The sequence below is a fragment of the Penaeus japonicus genome, unplaced genomic scaffold, assembly GCF_977035675.1.
Source record: "Penaeus japonicus unplaced genomic scaffold, GWHDUDI00000001_assembly GWHDUDI00000007, whole genome shotgun sequence".
Taxonomy (NCBI): Eukaryota; Metazoa; Arthropoda; class Malacostraca; order Decapoda; family Penaeidae; genus Penaeus; species Penaeus japonicus.
Genome location: NW_028234409.1, coordinates 17,804,722 through 17,809,721, shown reverse-complemented (window position 1 = coordinate 17,809,721; position 5,000 = coordinate 17,804,722).

Here is a 5,000-nt window from a genome sequence, read left to right as displayed (position 1 = left end):
CCGGACGAAGTTGGTAAGCCGTAAGCCAATAATTTTGGGAACGACTGTAGGCCGTACCGGAAGTCGGGAACATGACGTCACTGGAAGACAGGTACGCAAAATAAAGTAGACTCATCGCCAAAAACGATTAATCACGTAAAGCATCATTTATTTTGCTTAATGATATGCTATGTCTCACTATAAAATTGTATTCCTGCATTTGCACATAAAGGTTTTGTTTATCATGTGTAAGGCTCATAGTGTTATTTCACAGTTATTCCACAGAAAAGATGGATGCTTATCAAAGTAATAAATCTATAAAAAAATAACATATCATGAAAGGAAAAATGTTCATTGGTAGATATTTTTGTTTTGCAGACATACTATCCTGTTAATACTGTAAACCGATACGCTGTATAACTAGTATTTTAATAAATCTACTTTCGCATTTTAAGTTACGAAATGATCGTAGTTCAGCTTTTTGCCTGGCATGATGGCTTCATCCTCTATTATATCGTGTGGTTGTGTGTCTGTGTATGTGTGTGTGTGTGTGTGTGTGTGTCTGTGTGTGTGTGTGTGTGTGTGTGTGTGTGTGTGCAGCTTTTTACGTGTGTGTTATATGCAAATGTACTTTTTTTTCCTTCTGGTCACTTAATGTTTTCTCCTACACTCACCCTGCCTTCTAGCTCCAAATTTTCCTTTCAGATCTGCTGTCACTTTCACTCTCCCGTCTGACACTATACACAACATCTCCACAACCTCTCCCGTTTCATCCAAGTCTGGCATCAGTTTTGAAATTTCGATATTTCTTTGCTTCGTCTATACTTGTATCCAATATTCTTGTGGTCTCTCCTACCTGTAAACCTTGATGTTTATCTTGTTCTTATTTTATTTATCAATGTATTTTTCTAAGGTTTTCCTCTTTCATTTCATTTTTTTTTATCATCACTTGTATCATCCTCTTGTCTTTTTCTCTTCATTCGCTTGCCAACACAACCATCATTACATATCAGCTCTTCCACCTGTCCAGCTGCTCACTACTCGCTCCCTCACTCTTCCACTCCTCAGCCACCGAATTCCGTCTCTTTCACCACAACCCTGCCACCCTTTTCCCTTTGCAACGTCACCCTGTTGCGCTGTTGCCTTTACCCTGCCTACTATCCCTGGCCTCGCTGTCCTCCCCTAGTCCCTGTCTTCCCCTGTTCCCTTGTCCTATCTGTCCCTCTTCCCCCCTGCCCCCCTGCCCCATGTCCCCTACCCCCTGCTCCCTACCCCCTACCCCCCTGCCCCCTGCCCCCTGCCCCCTGCCCCCTGCCCCCTGCCCGCTGCCCCCTGCCCCTCCTGCCACCGCAACTGAAGCGCTATCAGCGTTATAGAGACGACTGGCCACGTATTCTGCACGTCGGCAGCGGTATGGTGTGCCTGTAATTACCACTCTGCAGGGGTGGGCTATTACCTGCCCATGATGGACCGATCTGAATGAACGTGAAATTGCCAGAGATTAATCGCAGTTCGTGTTTTAATTCACGTCTGTCTGAGCGTCAAACATTATCCGCAGTTCCTGTTTTAATTCGGCCAAATGTTGATCGCGGGATTGGCGAACGCTGGCGCCTCCTTTTGTTCCCAGCCCGGCCGCGGTTGGCGTTTTAATCCATGGCTGTCAATGAGAGCAACGATTTGGTTTTCTATACAAAGTCTCTTTGTTGCCGATGCCTTTTCATGGAATTAATGAATGGAAAGATTTGTTTATTCGTATTTCTGCTGCGAGCGTTTTTTTTTGTTTTTTTTCTGACACTTCCAAGTTTAGAGGCGAAGTTTTGCTCAGCTCCGGACGCATTCGATACTAATCTATATAGAACAATTTTTAATCTACCCCCTGCCTAGCACTCACCTGCTAGCAACTATCACACCATACGCCCATCCATTTCCCTTTGGCAGCGTACCTATAGCTATATGTTAGGAACAAATACATATTTATTTCTCATATATACAGGAATATACGAAGATAGCTTCTATTGTTTCTTGCAATTGCTGCTCTATTGACCGACTCGATTCTATCGTTGTATATTACTTCTTATTGATGTTATATTGATAATAACTTAGTGTTCATTGATTCATTCTGGTGTTTGCAACGTGATAACAATTCCCTGCAATTTAAGAGAAGGGTCTTTGGATTTGTATGGCACTTCTAGCACTAAGTAGTGGATAATCTTAGGTTTTAGCATTATGATAGAAGTTGTTTAGGGTGGATCATGCTTAGTTTTAGAGCGTGAAGTGATGGGTAATCCTTTGTTTTTTTAGGAACATTTTGTGGTTGTGCGTTTATGTGTCTGTTTACGTGCATATGTGTGTGTGTGTGTGTGTGTGTGTGTGTGTGTGTGTGTGTGTGTGTGTGTGTGTGTGTGTGTGTGTGTGTGTGTGTGTGTGTGTGTGTGTGTGTGTGTGTGTGTGTGTTTTAGGGTCTCGGTGATATTGCAAAGTGTGGCTGATTTCTTGATCTTCAAATGTGGATTGACGTGTAATTGATTTCTTCATATGGCCAATTCTTAGTGTTGGAATAGGGATATATCACAGTACTGAATTGTTGCTGGCCTTCGGTTTTATAATCAGGAGATGGATAATCTTCGTATTAGTCATTTGGTGTTGAAGATCCTCAGTATTAACTTTGGATTGTAGCTAGCGTTAATAATGGCCTTATTTTTTTTATATACTATATCAAATTGGTGTTGCTGAAGCGTCTGACTGGAAGGGGATAATGTTGGGATTTCCTGGATTAAGAAGAGTTGTTTTGTGTTTTCGAAGTAAGTGAACCAGAAAAGGTGTTCTGAAGGAATCCCAAGCCAAGAAGAAGCCACAGACAGTGAAACAAAACTAGCATATGGGAACCGGCGATAGGCAGGGGTGGGCAGAGGAGACGAGGTGCAGATGCAAGGTGTATATGTCCGGCAGGGGATGGGGTCATGGGAGGGAGGAAAGGGTGTGTGTGTGGGGGAGGGGGGGGGGGAGAAGTTCTCTTGAAAGTCGTTAACGCAGGCGTGAGAAGTGAGGTCCCCCTCGGAGGTGATAACCCGGGTGAGTGACGGTGGGTCGGACGCCATCTCGCCAGCTAGGACTGGCCAGACCCGCCCCTCGATGCCTCCTCACGCCGAAGGTCTCTGGTGCATTCCAGGGGCAGCAGGGAGGGGGAGGGGAAGGGGGGAAGGGGGGAGGGGGTCTCGTGTGCGTGTCTGCTGCTTAGATCCATCTGTGTATGTGCAATATGTACGCCTGTGCGTTTTGCATTTGTGTATCTAGTGTCGTGTGTGCCGAGTTGTTTATCTGTGTGTGTGTGTGCTTTTTTCGAATATATGTATAATTTTTTTCAACTTAAGATTGTCTATTTGAGTATCAATAGTCTGTGTCTCAGGTATTGCAAACTAAATAATGCAGTATAATATGACATTCTATCTTTTTATCGACGTGAAACAAAAGAAAATCTTCAGACAGTCAGATCAATTCATCCAGACGCTAGCACCTCTGACATCCGCAAAAGGAGACCGATTTGTCAAACATGGAAATAGATCGATAAAGACCGATTAAACTAGACTCGATCAATTAGAACATCAAGCGCGTTTGTCATCACGCCCTACACATAAATCGAGGGTTCTATGCAAGCAAACACACGCGCCAACACCTCTATCGCACCTCCTCGCAAATGACGCCCCAGCTATCAGTCTCTCGTACAAACAACGCCCCACGGGATCGGCCGTTGATATAGACAAAAGAAACCTTGTATATTCTGCCGACGACGGCCATGATAGAAGGTCGGAGTGGCCTGGCCATCGCCCTGCGCCGCCTCCCCGGTGCGTGATCGACAATTTAATTCCAGGCCAATATCTCCTTCGCGCCTCTGATTCTTCTTAGCGCGCGTACGAAGGGGATCACAAGCGGAATTCGTATTGGATCCGACTCCAGGGGTCACTTTAGCCCGGGTCCGAGTGTGGACGTGGTCAGGTGGATGGCGGAGGAGGCGCTGTGCGGTTTCTTGGAATCGATGCACGAAGAATGGCACTGATTTCGAGGCTGGAGTGAGGGGACGCTTTCGAGGGGTGAAAGTGGGTGTCATTCTGGGTATGAAAGGATTTCTGTCCTTCTCGATGTTTCGCGTTTTTTGTTGTTGTTGTTGTTTTTGTGTGTACCCTGTGTCACTCACTCTCTTTCTCTTTCTCACTCTCTCTTTATCTTTTTTTGTGTGTGTTTAAGTAACTGACTTCATATCTTTCTTCTGTTTCTCTCGAAATTTAAAAACTACTCTGAAATCTAAATGTCACTTGACATTGCGTTTGATCACAACCTGCAATTCTTATAATGCATATCTAGAACATTCATTAATGCAGTGACTGTATATCACTGAAAGTCTATTTGCTAGACTGCAAGACACTTGTGGCTACGTCAAGCTCTCCAGTCATTAACCCATATGAAAAATATATACTATCAGAAGTGGGAGCCACAGAAGAAAGCTTCAGCAGAAGTTAGCTTCAGCAGAAGTTAGCTTCAGCTGATGTTGGCCTCAGCTGAAGTTAACCTCGGTAGATCATAGCCTCAGATGTTGGCCTCAGAAGAGGTTAGTTCCAGCAGAACTTAGCCTCAGCGATCCGAGCCAGACACTCGCTTGTCTCTCCCGGCCGCATCTTGGCCCGGCCCGGACACCTCCAGTCATGCGCGGTCCGAGCCACGTCACTTCCAATCACTTGAGATGCATTCATCCTCCAGCTCGACCCTCGCCCCTTCCGCCGGCCAGCGAGACTGATCACGGGCGGTAAAAACTCGTTGTGTTATAAGCGTTCTGTGGATTGCGACGTCTATCCTTGGGAGGGAGGGAGAGAGAGAGAGAGAGAGAGAGAGAGAGAGAGAGAGAGAGAGAGAGAGAGAGAGAGAGAGAGAGAGAGAGAGAGAGAGAGAGAGGAGAGGGAGATTGGCATTGGTTTGCCATATGTTTATTTTTATTATATAATGTTGGTATGTCCAGACTATTTCCATGT